At 47.0% G+C, this 23670-nt stretch overlaps 1 protein-coding gene across 6 annotated transcripts in view; it reads left to right on the top strand.

The window, feature by feature from the left end:
* The first annotated feature begins 5059 nt into the window (after positions 1-5059).
* Positions 5060-23670, top strand: part of PTPRS (protein tyrosine phosphatase receptor type S) — a 332155-nt gene continuing 313544 nt past the window's right edge. For 3 of the 6 annotated variants that reach the window (XM_087871720.1, XM_087871557.1, XM_087871358.1), the window contains exon 1: positions 5060-5341. The gene's annotated coding sequence lies outside the window, so the exon portion shown is untranslated. Of the gene's footprint in view, positions 5342-12965; positions 13746-23670 lie in introns of those variants that run through there. The other 3 variants (XM_087871762.1, XM_087871534.1, XM_087871409.1) reach the window with 1 other exon arrangement.

The raw sequence follows: 23670 nt of genomic DNA, 5'->3' as shown, positions 1-23670 counted from the left end.
GGGGCCCAAATTTGAGAAAGGTGGCTGGGGAATTCTGGGAATTGAAGTTCACCTGTCTTAAAGGGGGCCAAATTTGAGAAAGGTGGCAGGGGAATTCTGGGAATTGAAGTCCCATCTTCAAGTAACCAAGGTTGAAAAAGCACTGTTTTAAAAGGTTCAGGAATACAGAGATGTAGCGCAGAGTTGCAGATGCTACAAGGTGCTTTTGCAGCCTCGGAAATGGCCATTGGAGATTGAACACGCAGCCCTGTGTAGCGCAACTGAAAGCTGTAGTAACAACTTCTGTTGGAAGTACAAGCAGTCCTTGGCTTATGATCAAAACTGGTACCAGAACGGCTGATGGTAAACAAGGAGGCTGTTACGGAGTTATGCCCAAATTTACCTTTTATCCCATGGTTGTTAAGTGAGTCACTGAGATGTTAACTGAATCCTATGGTTGTTAAGCAAACCCAGCTTCCTCCATTGATTTTGCTTGTGGGAAGCCAGCTGGGAAGGTTACAAATAGTGATCAGGTGAGCCCAGGATAGTGCAACTGTCATTAAGTACATGCCAAGTGGGGCTGCTGTGATGGTCATAAGTATGAGGACTGGTCTTAATTCACTTCTTTCAGCATTGTTGTAACTTCAAACGGTCGGTAAATGGATGGTTGTAAGTCCAGGACTAGCTGTATGCAGGTTTCAGCTCCGATACTGCTACAGGACATTATCAATCTTTCCCAGAATTGCCATCAATTTATAAACAGAAATGTGACTAAAACTAACAAAGACACGGGAAGAACAATTAACTGTATTTAATCAGTCACATTTTAATTAAGCTTTTAGCATAAATTAAATTACATCCAATTCAGTTCTCATCCTGGTCCTCTTTTCCTTTTTCTCTCTCTTCTTTTTCATTCCCTCTTCTTCCTTCCTTCCTCCTTTTTTCTTTCCTGTTTTCTGTTCTTTTTCTCTCTCCTTTTTTCTCTCTTCCTTTCACTCCCTTTCTTTCCCTTTCTTCTTTTTTCTTTCTCTCTTCTTTCTCTTTCTCCTGCTCTTCTCTTTTTCTTTCTTTCTTTCATTTTTTCTTTCTTCCTTTTTTCTTCCCCTCCCTCCCTCCCTCCTTTTTCTTTTTCTTTCTTTTTTTCTTTTTCTTTTCCTTCATTCCTTCCTTTTCTCCAACATTGCCTTTGGCCACTAAAATGCCAACTATAGCCCTTATCTACAAAATATTTACTCGCTCATGCTATATAAAATATGTTTATGCTCCCCCCTCAAAGAATTCACCTTTTCCTCTCAAATTTGGATTTAAGCTCCTCGGCCACCTTGGTCAATTTTCTCTAGAGAGGCTCCATGTTAGTTCACCTCTTTTTTAAATGGGACTTTTTTAAATGGGACTTGCTGGTTTGGAGCAAAGAAATGCAAGGGGAACATTAAATTGCTGACGGGCAGGTGGGGAGGAGGTTGGAAAATGAAACAGAAAGTTCTAGTGAATTCTAGTCCCGCCTTGGGCATGAAAGCCAGTTGGGTGACTTTGGGCCAATCACCAGAGGATGGTGAGTTCTAGTCCCACCTTAGACATGAACGTCAGTGGATGATTTGGGGCCAATCACCAGGAGATGGCAAGTTCTAGTCCCACCTTAGACATGAAAGTTAACTGGGTAATTTGGGGCCAATCACAAGGAGACATTGAGTTCTAGCCCCGCCTTAGACATGAAAGTCAGCTGGGTGATTTAGGGCCAATCACCAGGAGATGACGAGTTCTAGTCCCACCTTAGACATGAACGTCAGTGGATGATTTGGGGCCAATCACCAGGAGATGGCAAGTTCTAGTCCCGCCTTAGACATGAAAGTTAACTGGGTAATTTGGGGCCAATCACAAGGAGACATTGAGTTCTAGCCCCGCCTTAGACATGAAAGTCAGCTGGGTGATTTAGGGCCAATCACCAGGAGATGGCGAGTTCTAGTCCCGCCTGAGACATCAAAGTCAGGTGGGTGATTTCGGGCCAATCACCAGGAGACAGTGAGTTCTAGTCCCGCCTGAGACATGAACGTCAGCTGGGTGATTTCGGGCCAATCACCAGGAGATGGCGAGTTCTAGTCCAGCCTGAGACATGAAAGTCAGCTAAGTGATTTGGTGCCAATAACCAGGAGACAGTGAGTTCTAGTCCCGCCTTAGACATGAAAGTCAGCTGGGTGATTTCGGGCCAATCACCAGGAGATGGCAAGTTCTAGTCCCGCCTGAGACATCAAAGTCAGGTGGGTGATTTCGGGCCAATCACCAGGAGACAGTGAGTTCTAGTCCCGCCTGAGACATGAACGTCAGCTGGGTGATTTCGGGCCAATCACCAGGGAATGGCAAGTTCTAGCCCCACCTAAGACATGAAAGTCAGCTGGGTGATTTCGGGCCAATCACCAGGAGACGTTGAGTTCTAGTCTCGCCTTAGACATGAAAGTCAGCTGGGTGATTTAGGGCCAATAACCAGGAGATGGCAAGTTCTAGCCCCACCTTAGACATGTCAGCTGGGTGATTTGGGGCCAATCACCAGGAGACAATGAGTTCTAGTCCCAAAAGCCAGTTAGGTGACTTTGGTCCAGTCCCTCTCTCTCAGCCCAACCCACCTCACAGGGTTGTTGTGGGGAAAATAAGAGGAGAAAGGAGCATTAACGATATTCACCACCTTGAGTTAATTATACAATAATAAGTCTTATAACAATAATGCATTTTCTACACAGATTTTTTCTTGACAACCTTATAAGCGCTCTGAATATTTACCCGTGAGTAAAATACCAAGAGCAGAACGAGGAAGTCCATTCACCATGCATCCATGTTAATTGTTTCTTCTCACTTGCCCTTCTATTGAAGGGCAGAATATAAATATTTCAAACATTATTTTTTTAATGATTAATAACACCATTTTTTAGGGATGTCAGCATTCTCTTCAAAATTACAGCAAAATTCAAGGACAACCTATGAAGACTTACTTAGAAGAAAGTTTCCTGTGAGGACACACACATACACAACCAGATAACCCTGTTTCTTGTCACTGGAATCCCTACCTCAAGATCTATAGCGTTCCCCTTAAGATCTGCCTAACATTTGTCTTTTAATTTCGCCCCTTCCATCTTGTGCCCCCCCCATCACCACCACCCTCAAGGAAGAATCCTAGAGACTTTACAAACCCCAGATTTGAAAATTATTTTGCTTTCTCCACATTATTAAAAAGACATCAGCCCTTATCAACTCACTGTAGTTGGTCCACCACCTTTGTGGGATGAATAGCAGAGGTGGGTTTCAACAGGTTCTGACCAATTCTGGAGAACCGGTAGCGGAAATTTTGAGTAGTTCAGAGAACCCTTAGTAAAAATTCTAACTGGCCCCGCCCCCATCTATTCTCTGCCTCCCAAGTCCCAGCTGATTGGGATTTTGCAGTAACCTTCCCCTGGATTGGGGACAGAATGGGGATTTTGCAGTATCTTTCCCCTGGAGTGGGGTAGGAATGGAGATTTTACAATATCCTTCCCTTGCCACGCCCACCAAGCCATGCCATGCCCACCAAGCCACACCCACAGAACCGGCAGTAAAAAAATTTGAAACCCACCACTGATGAAGGATTGAAGTAGCTATGATTGATTGAAGTAGCTATGATTGATGGCTTACTGTGTAGACTTGGCCTAATCTGGCCGGTTGCGATTTAATCCCATCAAATAATGGCTTAATCTGGCTCCCTCCCCAGGTTGTAGGTGTGCATTCTGCCACCAAAGGTAAAGTCCTTGATTTATAACCGTTCGCTAAGTACGCATGAAGATGAGTAAACGTGTCCCAGGATAATGTCGCTGGATCCAATCTGGTTCATTCAGTGATCCTTCGAAGTTACAACGGCACTGAAAAAAGTGAGTTATGACCGTTTTTCAGAGGTATGACTATTGCAGCATCCCCACCGTCATGTGCAGTAGTGGGTTTCAAATCTCGTTGCTACCAGTTCGCTCGTGGATGCGTTCTGCGCATGCTCAGAGACGTCCGGGCAGGTGAGCGGAGCCTCTCACCGCCGCTGCTACCGATTCACATGATCCGGGGCGAACCAGTAGCAATCCACCACTAGTCACGTGATCAAAATTCAAACGCTTGGCAACTGGTTCATATTTATGACGGTCCAAGCGTCCCAGGGTCACATGATCCCCTTTTGCGAGACCTTCTGACAAGCAAAGTCCACGGGGAAGCCAGATTCACTTAACAACCGTGTGACTAACTTAACAACCGCAGTGATTCACTTACCAGCTGTGGCAAGGAAGGTCGTCAAACGGGGCAAAGCCCACCTAATGTCTCTCTTAGTCACATAAATTTTGGCTTCCAATTTTGCGGTCCTAAACCGAGGACTAGCTGTATCCACCTGCAAGATTAAGCCATTATTTGACAGGGATTACACCACGCCACCGGCTCCATTTAGTGCAACCCCACACACACACCCCACACACCCCATGCGCTTTCCAAACCAGAAGGGCCAGATCTCTACACAGTAAACCATCAATGACGGTTTCTGCAATCGCATCCACACCACAAAACTGGCGTGGACCAATTCTAGCGATCCATAATCAGATTTCAAGGCTCAGTCAGGCTCCTAACCGCAGATTTAAAAAAAAAAAGCCCCTAAACTTTCCCCATCCTGGCTTAATGTAAACTCCGCCCCCCTCCTATAATAACAAACTCGGTTTGCCGGATTGATGCGCCTCCTCATGCGACGCCCGCGGGCCCCACGTGCGAGCTTCGCCCGCCCCGTCCCCGTCCCCGCCCCCCCTCCGATTTGCATTTTCACACCTTCCTCTCTCCCGATTGGCTGTTCCCGCGCGCGCGTCCTCCGGCTCCTCCTCCTTTTTTTTTTTTTTTCTCTTCTCCTTCTTTTCTTCTCCCTCCCCCTCCACAACACGCCCGGGGCGGTGACGTCACCGCCTTCATTCTCGGCCTCTTGGCCGCGCCCCCTTTCTCCCTTTGTGTGTGCGCGCGAGGGAGCGAGCGAGCGTGCGCGCGAGGGGAGGGGAGGGGAGGGGAGGGGGGGGAGGAACGCAGATCGCGGGTCACGCCTCCCGGGTGACGTCAGCCGGCGGAGGCTCGGGGAATGACATCACCTGCGAGGGTGGCAGCTGGTGTGTCCGGGCGGGAGCGCGAGCCGCAGTGTCCCCCGCCCCTCCCCGCCTCAAGAGCGTGCAAGAGCATCCTTTTTCGGCTGGGAGGGGAGCCCCGAGTCGGTCCTCGGGGGGGGGAGGCGCGGGGAGGGGGGAAAACCCGCCGCGCGGTGGATCGGGGGCTGCATGCACCTTCTCCAACCCGGCCGAGGATGTGAGCCGGGGCGGCGCAAGCGGCAGAGCAGGTAAGGCGAGGCTTCCGGAGCTTGCAAAAAAAAATAATGATAATAATTAATTTTAAAAAATTAGAAGGGGGGGGATCTGGGGGTCCTTTGCAGCTCTTTCCAACCCCCACCCCTTTTGCAAAGGATGGAGGGAACCCCGCTTGCTGAGCACGGGAAGCCGGCGATGGGGAGGGGGATAAATCCGCGACCCCTTTGCTTTTCCTTCCCACCCACCCACCCCCCCCTCCCACAATTAAGTCGGAAAGCTCCATCGCGATGGGGAGGGGCGCAATGGGTCGATTGTGCGGGATGAGGGCGATGATGGGTTTTGTGGTGGGGGTGGTGGGGGGAGGAGGGGGAGGGAGGAGGGGGGGGCGTCGAGGCTCTTCCCACCTGGTTGCCCCCCCTCATCTCCTCTCCCCTCCCTGCTTTTTTTTCTTTTTAAATTGCATTGCCTTGCTAAGGGGGGAGGAAGGGGGGGAGGCCCCTCTTTTCGGGGTTCAACGTGGAGAAGGGATGGAGGGGTGCATTCATGCATGCATGCATGCATACTCGGGGAGGGGGGTCTCGCCGAAGAGGCGCCGCGGTTGCAAACCTGAAGCAGCTTGGAGGGAGGGAGGGAGGAGAGGAGAGAAGCAGGTTGCAAAACGCTTTGATTTTGGGGGAAGGCGCGGGGGGGGGACACGTTGGAGCAGCTGGAGGCGGCCGCAGCTTGGCCACATTCTTGCTCGTTGTGTGTGTGTGTTTTTTTTGGGGGGGGTCCGGTTTTTTGCTTTTGGAACCTGGGGGGGGCGGCTGTATTGTGGGTGAGAGCTGTGGGGTGGGGGGGGGGTAAGGTAAGAGACGGGCGGGCATGGGCTCCTCCGGAGTTGGGGAGGAGTTGGTGGACCCAGGCGAGGGGGAGAAGGGGAGGGTTGCCCTGGACGTCTCTGTGTGCCTGGGACTTGGGGGGGGTGGCTCTGAAAATCTGGGGGTGCAGTCAAATATCTGGGGGAGGGATGGAGCAAAGGATCTGGCTACCTGGGACCCATTGCATACATTTATATTCCCCCCACAACAGACATACACGTCTGGATGCCTGGCGATATATATATATATATTAAATATATATAAATTAAAAAACTGGGGAGGGGGTTTTGCATTGAAGCCTGCTAGATTTATTCTATTTTATTAGTTTGCAATCCGGGGTTTGCTGAAGGGGAAGTCGGGTGGTGGTGGAGAGATACAATGCACCCGCTTGGAGAAGGGGGGGGCGGTTGGAGAAACAGCTGGGCATCCCAGCTGGGACCCTCGGAGCTGGAGGAGACGCAGCGCGCGCCCCCCGGCCCCCCAAAATCCCCTCCTCTCTCAACGAAACCCCAAGCAACTTTCTCTCTCTCTCTCTCTCTCTCTTCCCCCTCCGCATCTTTCTGGCAGTGGGGGAGTTGCAACTCCCATGGTACACAGCTGGCCCCCAGGTTGAAAAAAAAACCGATGTCCTTGGGGAGTGGAGCATGGGTTTCCTTTTCTTTTCCCAAGGGGGGGGAGAGCCGCGGATAATAACAGCCGGGGTGTCTCGCTTTATCTCTTCTTCTGTGTGTTTTTTTTTTCCTTTCCTTTCTTGCGAGTATTTTGAGGTCCCCCCTAAAACTTTCCCTGGTGCGGAGAAAATCGGCGCTAGTGTTTTTACCGGGCGGGGAAGGAGAGGAGAGGGGAGGTCCCCAGCGAACCCCAGAAGGGGGTCTTTAGAGGGGGGGATGCTTGCTAAGATTGTGTCGTTCACCCCTCTTCCTTTTCCCTTTGAATTTTCGGTAGTCCCCTCTCGTTCTTCTCCTCTTCCCCTTTTCACCTGCCCCTTCCCCTGCCCAAAATCCAGCCCCCCCACCTTCCCAAGCTCTTTCCCGGCACTGTTTTCAAAGCCCTGCTGGTGGAAGGGGAGGGGGAGGGAGAGGGAACTGCAATTCTCTCCCCCCTCCCCAATTCTTTGGACCCATTTCCTTGCTGGGTAAGAAGAGGCTGATCTGATGGGTGGAAGCTGCTTCTGCTCTCTTTGGGCAACCTTTGCCAACCCCCCCCCCCAATCATTCCTCAGGTCTACTGCCGTTCCACACCCTCTCGATTGCACGGGGGGGGGGGAGCCACTTTGCACACTGAAGTGCACGCTTGCACGCTCCCGCCTTTCCCCTTGCCTCCGCCCCCACCTCCGGTCTTCATGCCTGGGATTATTTTTTTTTTTAAAAAAAAGTCTTGCCCCCCCCCCTTGGCAAGCGCCTTCCGTGCTAGCGGAGGGCAAGGTTTTTTTTTTAAAAAAAAAAAAAATTAAACCCTCCACCCGTTTCACAGCCTTTGGTGCTTTTGCAATAAAGGTTGGGAGGGGGGGCGGGAAGAGATGAGCCCACTTTTTCCCCCTTGCTTCCCCCTTCCCCCTTGGGGGGACACCCCCCCACCCTCAGACCTGTGGTTTTGCGGGGTGTACACGCGGCCGTGTTAAAATTTGCTTGGCGTTCTTTTGACATTATGCACCGGAGACAAATTCCTTGGGTGTCTAATCTCACTTGGCCAATAAAGTTATTTTACTCTACATTCTATCCTATCCTATCCTACCTTCCATTCCATTTCACTCCCCATTCCATATTCTATTCTATTCTATTCTATTCTATTCTATTCTATTCTATTCTATTCTGTTCTGTTCTGTTCTGTTCTGTTCTGTTCTATTCTACTTCTATTCTATTCTATTCTATTCTATTCTACTTCTATTCTAATTTTATTCTATTCTGGGAGTTATTCTATTCTATTCTACTTCTATTCCATTCCATTCCATTCCATTCCATTCCCTTTTCTCTTCTCTTCTCTTCTCTTCTCTTCTCTTCTCTTCTCTTCTCTTCTCTTCTCTTCTCTTCTCTTCTTATTCCTCATTCATTCCTTAACCATTCCCTATTCTATTCTATTCTATTCTATTCTATTCTATTCTATTCTATTCTATTCTATTCTACTTCTATTCTAATTTTATTCTATTCTGGGAGTTATTCTATTCTATTCTACTTCTATTCCATTCCATTCCATTCCATTCCATTCCATTCCATTCCCTTTTCTCTTCTCTTCTCTTCTCTTCTCTTCTCTTCTCTTCTCTTCTCTTCTCTTCTCTTCTCTCCTTATTCCTCATTCATTCCTTAACCATTCCCTATTCTATTCTATTCTATTCCATTCCACTCCATTCCATTCCATTCCATTCCATTCCATTGTATTTCGAGATCTCCAGAAAGCTGGAGTGAGTGTGTTTCAGTACATTAAAGTCAGCTTAGATTGTGTGAGAGAGGGGGGGGGAGGGAGAGAGAATGAGAGAGAGGAAGTGAGAGAGAGAGTGTGTATCTGGTGCGGGGGCCGCAACAATGCGGGGTGTCCTCACCACCAAAGTTACAACAACACAGGAATTCCTTCCTCTGCCCCAGCTGCTGTTTCCCCCCCCCTCTTCTGCCACCCCTTTCTTTCCGCCCCTCCCTTCCCTCCCTCCCTCCCCAAAATCTGGCACATGGTTCTCCCACCTCCAGGGTGGAAACACAACCCCCATCATCCCCAGCGATCTTAGCGACCGACCCAGGGGCGGGGGGGGGGGGGGGGTTCATCCAAGAAGCTACAGAGCTGCGGGCGGAGGTGTAAAATTCCGTGCTTGGCTAAACTCAGATTTATTTATTTATTTTTGGAGCTATTCTGAGCTATGTTTTTTTTTTTCGTCGCCGCTTCTGGTTTGGGTTTTTATTCCTTTTGAAAGCCCCCCCCTCCTCCTCACCCCGCCACCCCAATAAAAGGTCAAATCCCCCATCCTTTTTTTCCCTCCCCCCCAGCTCGGTCTTTTGAGTGGCGTCAAAGTTGGCATCTTTCCAGTGGCGTGGCTGATTTTTCTTTTTCTTTCTTCTTTCTTCTTTTTTTTCCCCTTTTCTTTTTTTATTCCAGCGATCTGTGCTTTTTTTCCCCCCCACCGGATTCCTTCCGATCTGCTCCAAAATGCAGAAACCAGATGGGGGGGGGGGGAGGAGTCCAAAACGTTGCTCCCTCGGAATTCCTGGAATCGCATATAAAATTTGATTTATATGCCGCCCTTCTCCGGAGACTCAGGGCGACTTACAATGCGTTAAGCAAGAGCCTTCATCCTTTTGTATATTTATACAGAGTCAGCTTATTGCCCCCACAAACTGGGTCCTCATTTTACCTACCTTAGAAAGGATGGAAGGCTGAGTCAACCTTGAGCCTGGCGAGATTCGAACTTGCAGTAATTGCAGGCAGCTGGAGTTAAATTACAATGCTATTAGTCTGCTGAGTTATCCAGGCTCATTGATTTTAATTTTAATTTTAAATTTAATTTTATTATTATTATTATTTTTAAAAAAGTTATTCTTTCTGGAAATGTAGTCATTGCTTTTATTCCCAAGAGGGCGTAAGAAGCCCTTTAATTTTCCTTTTCCCGTTGCCACTCGAGGAAGGAAGGAAGGAAGGAAGGAAGGAAGGAAGGAAGGATGGATGGATGGATGGATGGATGGATGGATGGAGGGCTTTAGTGGATCCATTTGGGCTTTTGATTCATCCTTCTGAGTTCTGATTTTACTTCCTTTTTTGCTTTTTTCCCCACTTCTTCTCAAAAGAAAGAAACGAACGAGTCAATCCGTCCGGATGGATAATCTATTCCGCTGCTTGGCGAGTAAGGAGTTGTGTTCCTTTAGCGCTCGCCTTTTCTTTTCAGTCCGCGATCAAATCGGCATCCCAAAAGCTTTGCCTCTTATTTGTGGACGGCTCTGTGTGTGTGTGTGTGTGTGTGTGTGTGTGTGTGTTTTGACCAGGGACAGCCAAAAGCTCACTCTCGCAGACCCAAAGACGCTTTGATCTAAGCTGGATCAACAATTTCTGACATTTAAAAAAAACATATTTCTGACTTTTTTTTTTAAAAAAAAAAACCTTTTAATCTCTTCCTCTCTCTTTTTTTCCCCCCTCTTGGAAACACCTGGGCTTTTAAAGCTGAAGGTGAAAAAGTGATCCAGGGTTAGAGAAAGATTTTTTAAAAAAGAAAGAGGGTTCCCCCCCCCCCCCGAATTGTTTTTCCACCCATTCTTTCACTCTGGTATTTGGGAATCGTAGATTTCCTGAAGGTTAGGTTTGCGGATTGAACTGCGGGGTGGAGGGTTTCCTTGGGTTGTGTTTAAATTTTGGGTTGTGTTTTTTTCTCTCTCCCTCTCCCTCCCTGTCCCTCTCCCCCTCCCCATAGCTCCTCCTCAATCTTCCCCTATCCTTCTCTCTCCTTCTCTCTCCCCCTCTCCCTCTCCATCCCCCTCTCCCTTGCCCCCCTCGCCATCTCCATCTCTCCCTCCCTCTCCATCTTTTTCTCTCCCTCTCTTTTCCCCTCTCCCTCTCCATCTTCCTCCCTCTCTCTTCTCCCTTTCTCCTTCTCAATCTTCCTTTCTCTCTCTCCCTCTCCCTCTCCCTCTCCCTCTCTCTCCATCTCCCTCTCTCCATCTTCCCTCGCTCCCCCTCTCTCTCTCCATCTCCCCCTCTTTCCCCCTCAACCTTCCTCTCTCCATCTTCCTCCCTGTCCCCTCCCCCTCTCTGCCCCCTCTCTCCCCCTCCCTCTTCCTCTCTCTCCCTCTCCATCCCTCCTTCCCCTTGCTCCCCCTCTCCATTTCCATCTCTCCCTCCCTCTCCATCTTCCTCTCTCTCCTTTCCCTTTCTCCCTTTCAATCTCCCCCTCTCTCTCCCTTTCCCCCTCCCTTTCCTTTTCTCCCTCTCTTCCTCCCTCTCTCCTCTCCCTTTCTCCCTCTCAATCTTCCTCTCTCTCCCTCTCTCTCCCTCTCCCTTTCTCTCTCCATCTCCCTCTCTCTCCATCTCCCTCTCTCCTTCTTCCCCACTCTTCCCCCTCTCTCTCCTCCTCGCTCCCCATCTCCATCTCTATCTCCCCCTCTTTCCTTCCTCAACCTCCCTCTCTCCCTCTTCCTCCCTCTCCCCTCCCCCTCGCTCCCCCTCTCCATCTCTCCCCCTCTCCTCCATCTTCCTCTCTTTCTCTCCACCCCCCCTCCATCTTCCTCCCTCTTCCTCTCCCTTTTTCCCTTTCCCTCTCTCCCTCTCCCCCCTCTCTCTAGGATTTGAGGGTCCTCTGGAGTTTCCAAAAATGGAAACTCTGAACTCCGAGGCGGGTTAGCGTTTCTGGCTTGCAATTTTTCTCCCCACCAAAACGGTCGTTCAGCCTTTCCACTTGTTGCTTTGAAGACACCCGACTCCCCGGTTTTCACGCGCGCCTCCGTGGAAAGTGGAAAGAGGGAGGCACGGATGGTTGGGGGGGAGGTGGTGGAACCTCACTTGGTCCTTCCTCTTCCCCCCCCTCCCCCGCGCCCCTTTCGAAGCCTGGTGCAGCCCTCAACATGCGGGGGGGGGGGGGAAGGGAGACTCTCGACCCCTCAAGAATTTTGCAGCAGAGAGATGCAGCCTGGGAGTCGTTGGTGTCCCAAGGAGGGGGGGGGGAAACAGCATAAATGGGAATGTTTATTTAGTGAACATAAAACCCGTTTTAAGGGGCTTGTTAAAATTCACATTTGGCTGATTGGAAAAGCCAAAGGTGCCTCTGCAGACTCTACTTCTCTCCCTTCGGTTGTGTGTAGAGTGTAAATGTGTGTGTCTCCATGTTTGTTGTGTGTGTGTAGTATGTATAGTATATATGTATAGCATGCATATACATACCTATATATGTTTGTCGCCCGGACTCTACCCCAAATGAAGTAATTACACTGGGTCGAAAAAATTGTATATGTTTGTGTACATATATATATATATATATAAGAACCACATATACAATATAAAATATATTGCTTATATTTTGATTACAATACATCTGAGGAAGATGTGGGGTTAAGAAATAGGAAATATAAATAAATAAAAGAATATGTGTGTGTGTGTGTATATATATATATATATATACATACACACACACACATATATATACAGTCTGTATATATACTGTGTTTATATATATACTGTGTGTGTATATATATATATATATGCTACATACAGTATATGTATATTTTTGTGTATATATATGTGTATGTGTGCATGCATATATCTATGTGTCTGTATAGATAGATGTCGACGTGTATACGCATATATATCATTTATTATATACTATATATAATTTATAATTTCTATGTTATAAATACAGTACAATATAACGCATATGCGTGCAAATGTATGCCTATAAGTATTTCTCTTTCTTTCTCTCTCTCTGTTTCTCTCTCTCTCTCTTTCTTTCTCTGTTTCTCTTTCTCTCTCTCTCTCTGTTTCTCTCTCTCTGTTTTTCTCTCTCTCTTTCTCTCTCTCTATTTCTCTCTCTCTCTCTCTTTCTCTCTGTGTTTTTCTCTCTCTCTCTCTCTCTGTTTCTCTCTCTCTCTCTCTCTGCATCTGATATATAAATATAGCTATAAGGTGTGTTTGCGTGCCTCTGTGTGTATTTCACCATCCAAAGCCACAAGTCCTTTTGTTGAGGGGAGGGGGCAAACTGCGGAGAACCCCTAACCCTCCTTCCACTCCACCCGTGGAATCTTTCCCCCCAACCTCCCAAAGGCGCTTGCTTTTTTTACTCTTTTCAGCGGTTTGTTCTGAAAGACCCCCCACCCCACCCTCGTGGGGAGGAGGCGTGGCCTCCCAAAATAAGGAGGGGGTGGCCAGATTGTCAGTGGGGTGGGGGTGGGGGTAAACGGGAGTGGGGGAGGAGGAGGAGGAGAGAGAGACGGTGAAACCAAGCAAGAGGCGAGGAAGGAAAAAAAAAACAACTCAGCATCGGAGCGGTTTTCTTTTTTCTTTTTTGTCTTTTCCCAGCGTGGAGAAGCGAGGTCTCCTTTGTTTGTTCTGCGTGGCTTCGCGCTCGCTCCGGCGTGGGGAGCTTCGTCCTTTCGAGGGGGCTTCTTGGAGAAGGAAGGGGTGGTGGGGAGGGGTCTCGCTTTTGTTCCCCTTCTCTACCCCCCCCACCCCACCCCTTCCAAAAGTAGGATTTTCGCCTTGCCACCACCCAACATTTGCTTTCCCCATTCATCGTGGGGGTCTCCGCGGACGCGTTCCTGGTGGAGGGGGCGGGGGGTTCGCGTGAATCGTTCCCACGCACTCCCACTTGGGTGTTTTGCAGTGGCCGTGGAGCCGAGCCAACCGCCGGCGTTTTCAAGCGAGGACGGAGACCCGACTCTTTAAGACGGGGACGAAGAGAGAGCCGCGATCTCGTCGGTTGGGGGGGAACAAAAGCGCGCGCGTGTTTTGCGTGGGGAGGCGTTTTGTTGGGGTTTTTTTTTTTCCTCCACCCCCCACCCCCCAATCCATGGATTTATCACTCGCCGAGGGCACCGCACCCTCTTCTCGCCGGGCAACAGAGTCTCTCGTCGTCATCATCCTCATCCGTGGCTCCACGCAGGTTTCGCGGGGAACCGTAAGTAAATCGGTGTGTGTGTGTGTGTGTATGTGCCTTGTACACGTGTCGGGCTGCGGGGACAGCGTTTGGCAACGGAGAACGGCCGCGTCGAGACGGCTCTGCGATCCCTGCAGAGAGATTTTATTATTATTATTATTATTATTATTATTATTATTATTATCATCATCATCATCATCATCATCATCATCATTATCAATAATAATAATAATAATAATAATTTATTATTTATTTATTATTTGAACTTGTATGCCGCCCTATCTCCGAAAGGACTCACAACAATAAAAAATAAAAACAAGCAAAATCAATGATGATGATGATGATGATGATGATCTCCAATGAATTACAGATTAACAGTTGGGACCTTGTAAGGTCATCTAGTCCAACCCTCCTCTCCTCACCGCCCAAGCGGGGAATTAATTTCCTAGGATTTTATGTTGTTGTTGGTTTTTTGGGAGGGGTTTTTTCTAAAGCTGAGAGTGCGCTGGTTGTGTGTGAAATCCGCGCCTGTGGCACTCCTTTGTCCAGAGGCAGTCTACCTTTGAATTGCAAGCGGGGGAGGGGGCTTCGCGGAGGTCGTCAGAAACCGCTGGGTGAAAAGGGACGGTCTTTATTTTGTATTTCGTGCGTGGATCAGATTTAGAAAACGCCCCTCGCCCTCCTATAGAGAGATTGTGTGCTGTGTTTGTTGGCCAGATGTGGTTGTGTGCCCCCTTGTATGCCCAGATGTGGTAGGCATCTTGTAGATCAGAGGTCTTCAAACTTGGCAGCTTTAAGACTTGTGGACTTCAACTCCCAGAATTCTCCAGCCAGCTGTGCTGGCTGGAGAATTCTGGGAGTTGAAGTCCACAAGTCTTAAAGCTGCCAAGTTTGAGAACCCCTGTTGTAGATGCTGTTTGTGGGGGAGGGCCTCTTTGGCATTTCCCCCCACACACACTTTCATTAAGGGATGTCAGTCAAGCGCTCAGGTGTCAATCAAGCTCCCGGCTGTCAGTCAACCCATTGTTGGTTAGGCTTCAGAGAAAAGCAGCTGGGGAGATGTTGGCCAACCTGATAGGGACGTTTTCCAGGTGTTTGGGGAGGTTTAGCAGTCAGGGCCCGTCGTCGATGCTGTGTGTGATGTCGGGCAGTGCCCGTTTGCGTGGTGTGTTGTGCGTTTTTCAAAGCGCCCAAGAAGGATGCCAATTTCCGCTCTGCAATTTCCCAATTTTCGAAATGCATGTGGTGTTTTTTTTTCCGTCTCAGCCGCAAAGGGTGATTTTCTTATGAATTGAAGGGACCTTTTTTCTATCTAGCGTGATTCTTCTTCAGGAAGGAAGGAAGGAGGGAAGGAAGGTGGGAAGGTGGGAAGGAAGGAAGGAGAAGGGAGGGAAGGAAGAGAGGAGACGAGGAGAATGGAAAGAAGGAAGAGAAAGAAAGAGAAAGAGAAAGAGAAAGGAAGGAAGGAGAGGAGGAGGGTGAGAAAGAGAGAGAAAGAGAAAGAGAAAGGAAGGAAGGAAGAAAAGGAGAAAGAGGAGGGTGGAAGGAAGGGAAATAAAGAAAGAGAAAGAGAAAAAGAAAAAGGGAGAGAGGGAGGGAAGGAGGAAGTGAAAGAGAGAAAGGAAAGGAAAGGAAGAAAAAGAGAAAGAAGAGGGTGGAAGGAGGGGAAAGAAAGAAAGAGAAAGAGAAAAAGAAAAAGGGAGGGAGGAAAGGAGGAAGAGAAAGAGAGAAAGGAAAGGAAGAAAAAGAGAAAGAAGAGGAGGGTGGAAGGAGGGGAAAGAAAGAAAGAGAAAAAGAAAAAGGGAGGGAGGGAGGGAAGGAAGGAGGAAGAGAAAGAGAGAGAGAAAGGAAGAAAAAGAGAAAGAAGAGGAGGGTGGAAGGAGGGGAAAGAAAGAAAGAGAAAGAGAGAAAGAAAGAGAAAGAAAAGGAGGGTAGAAGCAAAAGAAAGAAAGAGGAAGGAAGAGAAGGAAGGCTAGAAAATGGATTGAATTGGGTGAATCAAGGTTTCTGGATGGCTTGAGTGATGGAGGGGTAAATCAAGGGTTATGTTGGCGGGCTGGGTTCTTTCTAAGGATTGGGGTCTTTGGGGGGTACAGTTGGCTTCTGCAACCTGGAGCCCTCAGGATGTGTTGGGGTTCTCACCAGCCCCAAGCCTGTAAGAGCTGTGGATGACGGAAACTCAGTTCAAGGCAGTCCTCGATTTACAACCATTTGTCGGCATGAATTTATGACAGTTGCATTGTCCCAGGGAGTGGGGAATTCTGGGAGTTGAACTCCACTCATCTTAAAGCATTGCTGGCTGAGGAATTCTGGGAGTTGAAGTCCACCCATCTTAAAGCATTGCTGACTGAGGAATTCTGGGAGTTGAAGTCCACCCCTCTTAAAGCATTGCTGAGTGGGAAATTCTGGGACTTGAAGTCCACTCATCTTAAAGCATTGCTGGCTGAGGAATTCTGGGAGTTGAAGTCCACCCATGTTAAAGCATTGCTGGCTGAGGAATTCTGGGAGTTGAAGTCCACCCATGTTAAAGCATTGCTGAGTGGGGAATTCTGGGAGTTGAAGTCCACCCCTCTTAAAGCATTGCTGAGTGGGAAATTCTGGGAGTTGAAGTCCACCCATCTTAAAGCATTGCTGAGTGGGGAATTCTGGGAGTTGAAGTCCACCCATGTTAAAGCATTGCTGAGTGGGGAATTCTGGGAGTTGAAGTCCACCCCTCTTAAAGCATTACTGGCTGGGGAATTCTGGGAATTGAAATCCAACTATCTAAAAGTTGCCAGGCTTGTGACACCCTGCCACAAAGAAAGCTTATTCTTTGGAGCGTACAGTTTTGAACAGCAGAGGAAAAACTGCAAACATCGGGGGAGTGAACGAGACCTTGTGGTGTGTGTGTGTGTGTGTGTGTGTGTTTCTGCATGAATAAGAATTGTTGAAGATACTTAAATTTCCCAAGTAAAGCCTTCCTCTTCTGCCTACCGCTTGTCTTAATTCCTGTGAGGAATCCATTGCCATGGTGACGCTGTTGATTTCAACGGGTTCAATAAAACTAAGCAAAAACATGAAGACTCCTGGGAATTGAGATTTGAGGCCTCTTTCTAGCTTGCGGACCCAAGCCTGCCTGGCGTGCTCCCTGGGCAGGGGCAGTCTACCTGTCCGGTTCGTCAAGCACACCTGTGAGCGTTCTGGGGAGAGATTCAGCCCAGGTGATGTTCAGCAAACAAGGATACGTCATTTATGGAAACCAGTTGCAGTTTGGCAGCCTTTGAAAATCTAAGCTCTCCACTCAAAACCTTTTTTTTTTCCTTCTGCGGTTTTGAGCTGCTTCCAAACTGGCCCTTTCAAACTTTCCCTTGGCAGGGAGTTCCAAAGGCACATCCAAAGGCAAACAGGTAGTCCTCGACTCACGATCACAATTGAGCTCAAAATTTCTGTCGGCCACTCAGACATTTGGGATGTGAATTTTGCTCCATTTAATGACTTTTTCTTGCCACGGTTGTTAAGGGAATCGCCGCAGTTGTTAAGTGAGTAACACGGTTGTTAAGCGAATCTGGCTTCCCCTTTGACTTTGCTTGTTGGAAGGTCGCAAAGGGGGGGGGAGGAGGTCGTGTGACCTTGGGATGCTGCGACCGCCATAAATATGAGCCCGTTTGCCAAGCGTCTTGAGTTTTGATCATGTGACCATAAGGAGGCTGCAGTGGTCATTAGTCCGAAAAACGGTCATAAGTCACTTTTTAAAGTGCCGTTGTAACTTTGAACCATCACAAAAGGAACGGTTGTAAGTTGCGATGCCTTAAATGTCTATCTGGAATGGCATTTATCTTCTTTATCTTCCTTTCTGTCTTTCGTCTTCCCAAAGATCAGAGGTGGTATTCAGCCGGTTCGGATCGGTTTGCCTGAACCGGTAGCAGAAATTGTGGGTGGGTCTGCCCATCCACCCTGGCTCTATGCCATCGTATTTAGGCATGTTTTCGAGGCCGGGAACATGCGTGGAAGGCATGCGTGTGAGCAAAGCACATGTACGGAAGACGGCGCGTGTGTGAAGGGCAGGAGCGTGTGTGAACCGGGCGTGCTCGTGTTCGCGCACGGCGAACCGGCAGTAACATAATGAGAAACCTACCGCCGCCCAAGACCCAATCTGGTCTTTTGAATTTGCCCGATGTTTCCTCAATATCAACATGACAAATAGATTTCTATGGCTTGACATTTGCACATCTGCAGGATGTATTTTTGGGCCAATCGGAAATTCTTCCTATCTGCTGCAAATGAATGTGTCCGTGTTTGTGTGTTTGTGCGTTTGTGTGTGTGAGTTGGCAGTGAGCATCTCTCTTCGTTCCCACTCTTTTTCCCCTCAAGTCGGGAACTTCCTAAATTATTTTGCTTTTTCCTTATTTTTCCTATGTTTGTATTCAACTTGCTCTGTTTTTTTTAAGCGTTTCTGCGTTCTGAGCCTCTCAAGTGTATTTGTCTGATGATCTATAAAATTACTTTTTAAAAAAAAAAAAACCTTCTAATTAGGAATAATTATGCTGATGTTGAAGTGAGGGTTTTTTTTCCCCAGGTGTGGAAGTGAATGCTAGATAATTAGATAGACATACAGGTAGTCCTCGACTTACGATCACAGTTGAGCCCAAAATGTCTGTTGCTAAGCGAGACATCTGTTAAGTGCGTTTTGTCCCATTTTACGACCTTGCTTGCTGCAGTTGTTAAGCGAATCACCGCTGTTGTTAAGTAGATTTTGCTTGTCAGATGGTCACAAAAGGGGATTCCCATGACCCAGGGACACTGTGGCCGTCATAAATCAGAACCAGTTGCCAAGCATCCGAATTTTGATCACCTGACCATGGGAATGCTGCGACGGTCGTAAGCATGAAAAATGGTCGTAAGTCACTTTTTTCAATGCTGTCGTAACTTCAAACGGTCCTTAAACGAACTGTTGTAAGTTGAGGACTACCTGTTATAAAGAGACTCTGGACCAGTTGAATGGGCAACTATGGCCTCTTTATGACCTGTGGACTTCACTTCCCAGAATTCCAGGGCCAGGCACATGGTTGTTAAGTGAATCTGGCTTCCCCCGTTGATTTTCCTTGTCAGAACTTCGCAAAAGGATAAAAATGAAACAGAAAGAAGATACAGAATATTATCAAACATGGAATCTACCCTGTTTCCCCAAAAATAAGACATCCTCTAATAATAAGCCCAATCGGACTTTTGAGCACATGTGCTAAAATAATCCCCCCCTGAAAATAATCCCTCCCCGAAAATATTTAAACGCATGCATAGCCAGTCCCCGCGATTTCCTCTGGTTTTTATTTTTATTTTATTTTTTTGCTTTAATTTATATGCCACCCTTCTCCGGAGACTCAGAGTGGCTTACAATGCGTTAAGCAATAGCCTTCATACTTTTGTATATTTTATACAAAGTCAGCTTATTCCCCCCACAAACCGGGTCCTCATTTTACCTACCTTAGAAAGGATGGAAGGCTGAGTCAACCTTGAGCCTGGTGGGATTTGAACTTGCAGTAATTGCAGGCAGCAGATGTTAATAACAGTGCATTAGTCCACTGTGCTACCAAGGCTCTTAGTGTTAGGGAGTGGTTAGTGTTAGGGAGACAGAGCTGGAATCAAGAGGCGCCCCGTCTTGTTCACACGCCCCAAAATAATAAGACCTCCCCAAAAATAAGGCCAAACGCTTACTTCAGGGTTCCAAAAAATATAAGACAGGGTCTTATTTTTGGGTAAACACAGTATTTTATCAGTGGTTGGAAAAAAGGGGTGGAGACAGAGGTGGATTTCACATAATTTTACCACCGGTTTGCCGCGCACCAAAAATGTGAGCGCGCGCCCTCCCCATACGCTCACTTCACTCACACGCATGCGCGGGGCTAAGAAAACGTGGCTTAAATAGGATGGCCTAGTGCCAGGGTAGGTGGGCAGGCCCACCCGCAGGTCGCTACTACCGATTCGCTCGAACCGGTTCGAACCGGCTGAATCCCTCCTCTGGGTAGAGATTAAGAACATAATATGTATTGTTAAGCAAATTAAATACCCAGACAACACGATGTGTATTAAGCACTAAGAAATGTAATTAATAAAAAAAAAAGTAATCACAATTTTAAAAAAGCTCGCAAAAGGGAATCACATCAGTGGTGGGTTGCTCCCGGTTCGCACCGGTTTGCAAGAACCGGTAGTAAAAATTTGTAGTAGTTCGGAGAACCGGTAATAATATTGGCTGGCCACGCCCCCGAACCGGTCCCCGGCCTGGTCGCCGCTCGCTTACCCCGCCCACCGCATCAGAGGCTTTTTTTTTTAACTTTTAAATGCTTTTAACCTCTTAAGGTTGTAGAAAAAATACTTTTAAAAGTAAAAAAAAACAAAAACAGTTGGCCACGCCCACCCAGTCACATTGAACTAATAAATAATAAATAAATAAATAATAAATATTCCTTTTATCTCTTTTTGGAAGACCCTAAAAATGCACCAATGCGTACGACAGAAAAATTCCAACTCATGGTGAAACTAATTACGGAGAAAATGATCAGGCTGTGCACAAAACCGCTTCCTTATCCACCCTCATGATAAGCCAGGGAGAGAAAAAAAAAATCAATATTATATCTTTATTTATTCAAATTCAGTGCCACCCATCTCACTAACACAGCGAATCTGGACGGCTTACGATATAATAAAAGGTTTTTAAAAACACTTTTAAAAAAAAAAAAAACAGTTTAAGTTAGAATAAAGCTTGACTTAATAAAGTGAAGAAATAGGAAATAGCTTGTAATATTCATTGGGGTGACCACTTAAAATCATGGTTTCCCATCACTGGATGTTTTTAAGAAGAGAAGTCGCTTATCCGAAATAGTATATGCTTGAGCAGGAGGCTGGACTAGAAGACCTCCAAGGTCCCTTCCATCTTATTCTATTCTATTCTATTCTATTCTATTCTATTCTATTCTATTCTATTCTATTCTATTCTATTCTATTCTATTCTATTCTCTATTTTCTATTCTATTCTATTCTCTATTCTATTTTCTCTTCTATTTTATTCTATTCTATATTCTATTCCCTCATTACATTTGTTGGGACTCTGAATTTGTATGAATCTGAATCGGATCAAAAATCAAGAGCCATGACAAGTTATACATATTTCACCATATGTGTACACATGTATGTATGGGTGTGGGTATGGGTACGGTAAAAAGAGGTGCAATGGCTCAGTGGTTTAAAGACGCTGAGATTTGTCAGCTGGAAAGCTGACAGCCAGGGTTCGAGACCCGAGCGCTGTTAGATGGAGTGAGCTCCTGTTACTTGCTCCAGCTCCTGCCAAGCTAGCAGTTCGAAAGCATGCAAATGTGAGTAGATTAATAGGTACCACTTTGGAAACAGAGACGAGCACTGGGCCCTAGAGTTAGAGACAACTGGAGAGAAGCCTTTACCTTTTGTAAGATTTCAATCAGAATAGAACTGTAAGGGACCTGCAAATAGAAATGGAACGACTGTAGCAAAAGAAAGCAAAGATAGGAGCAATAGTCATAAGCGCCTTGGGTGCAATCTCCAAAACATCTGGAGCACCACTTAAACACCATCGGCATTGACAAATTCCCTATCAGTCAATTGCAAAAGGCAGCTTACATCCTGTGGCAGTTCCTTTAATATTATTAAACAACCACATCTGCCTATCCCAGGTCCTTGGGAAGGACTGGATAGGTGGACAAAATTGCCAAATCCAGTCTAAACATCTGGCTGATTATGCAACCAATCACAACGGTTCCGAAAAACCAGAAACTTCCCTATTCAGAAAAAAAAAAATTAACTTGATCTTCCCGTTTTCAAAGAAGATCTGATATCCATGTCAACAAATAAGGCGATGCTCGACTTACGACCACAATTGAGCCCAAAATGTCCGTTGCTAAGCGAGACATTTGTTGAGGGAGCTTTGCCCCGTTTTACAGCCTGACTTGCCACCGTTGTTAAGTGAATCACTGAAATTGTTAAGTTGGTCACAGGGTGGTTAAACGAAGCTGGATTCCCCCTTGAATTGGCTTGTGAGAAGGTCGCAAGAGGGGATCACGTGATCCCCGGGACATTGCAACCGTCGTAAATATGAGTCAGGTGCCAAACATCTGAATTTTGATCTCATGCCCCTGGGGATGCTGTAATGGTTGTAAGCAGGTCATAAATCACTTTTTCCAGTGAAGTTTTTTTTACTTTGAATGGTCACTAAATGAATGGTTGTAAGTCCACGATTACTTAAATTTATTTTTAATGCAATAATGCTGGGGCTGAAGTCACAGATCGAAGACTACACGGTACCTTCTTCATCTTCATTTTTGGGAGAATGCTCAGATCCTCCTTGTCCAGCAATATGGGTCGTGTTGTCCCTGCTTGGCGCAGATCATGGGCGCTGAGGGAAGCGTGTGCAAATCAGGTCCGCCGTCTATTTATATCCCCGTGAAACTGCCAAGCCGAGCGTTCAGTCCCACGGTCCTTCCAAGATGGCCTAATTCAGAGGATGCCGTTATCGGGAAGGCTGCGGTGTGGATTTTCCTCCTGGTTCTCCTTGAGTGGGAGGGGAGAAAAAAGGAATTTATTTGGGAAATATCCTCCCAAACAGGACAGACGATCCCGAGATTCTCCAGGCTGGTGTGGGATAACCTGGCCCGCTCTTGATAAGGAAGTGGCACACGGGGAGAAGAGGGGGGGAAGTAGATGGAACAGCTCAATTCCCATTTACGTGTCATCCTCGACTTACAGTCACAATTGGGAGGAGAATTTCTGCTGCTAAAGGAAGGCGGTTTTTAAGAGTCAGGTTAGATTTTTAATCTTTCTTTCTTTCTTTCTTTCTTTTTCTTTCTTTCTTTCTTTCTTTCTTTCCTCCCTTCCTTCTCTCATTTCTTTTTCTTCCTTCCTTCTTTCCTTCCACTTTCTTTTTTCCTTCTTTCCTTCCTTCCTTCCTTCTGTCCTTCCTCTCTGTCCTTCCTTCCTTCCTTCTTCTTCCTTCCTTCTTTCTTTCCATCCTTCCTCTACCTCTTTCTTTTGTTCCTTCCTTCCTTCCTCTTTTTCTTTCTTTTTTTCTTTTGTTCGTTCGTTTGTTCCTTCTTTCTGTCCTACCTCTCTTTCCTTCCTTCCATCTTTCTTCCCCTTCCTTCCTTCCTCTACTTCTTTCTTTTGTTCCTTCCTTTCTTCCTTCCTCTTTTTCTTTCTTTCCTTCATTTGTTCGTTCCTTCTTTCTGTCCCCCCTCTCTTTCCTTCCTTCCTTCCTTCCTCTCCTTCCTCTTTCCTTCCTTCCTCTTTCTTTTTTCTTTCTTTCCATCCTTCCTCTCTCTCTCTTTCTTCCTTTCTTCCTTCCCCCTCTCTCCCCTCCCTCCCCTTCCTTCCTTCCTCTTTTTCTTTCTTTCTTTTCATCCTTCCTCTCTTTCTTTTCTTTCTTCCTTCCCCCTCTCTCCCCTCCCTCCCCCTTCCTTCCTTCCTTCCTTCCTTCCTTCCTTCCTTCCTTCCTTCCTTCCTCTCCCATCTTACCGTGAGATAACTCTGCCGCTGACAATGTTAAAAAAAGCAAACAATGCTGTCGTTGTTAAGCGAATCACTGCGGTTGCTAAACAAATCATGCATTTTGCTTCGTGATCATCCGGGATCCCTTGCAACCATCATAAATACCTACTAGTTGCCAAGCGCCCCAGTGATGATCCCTTGATCTTTGGGATGCTGCAGTGGTCATAAGTGCGAGGACTAGTTGCAAGTCACTATTTTCACTGCCGTGGTAACTTCAAACGGTCACAAAATGAATGGTTGCAGGTCAAGGACTACCCGGATTGGGAGGGGAAAGCTGCAATATTTCACTGATCGAAAACCTGGCAAACAGCAATGAAGCAGCCACTGCGGAGGTTTTCCTCACTGATTATTGGAAACTCTTAATTAGACTCTGCCAGGGTCAGATATAAATGTAATGATG

This window comes from Pantherophis guttatus, chromosome 1 (genome assembly GCF_059756535.1).
Source record: "Pantherophis guttatus breed Tessera chromosome 1, ASM5975653v1, whole genome shotgun sequence".
NCBI classification, from domain to species: Eukaryota; Metazoa; Chordata; class Lepidosauria; order Squamata; family Colubridae; genus Pantherophis; species Pantherophis guttatus.
This window is presented reverse-complemented; position numbering and strand designations above follow the sequence as displayed.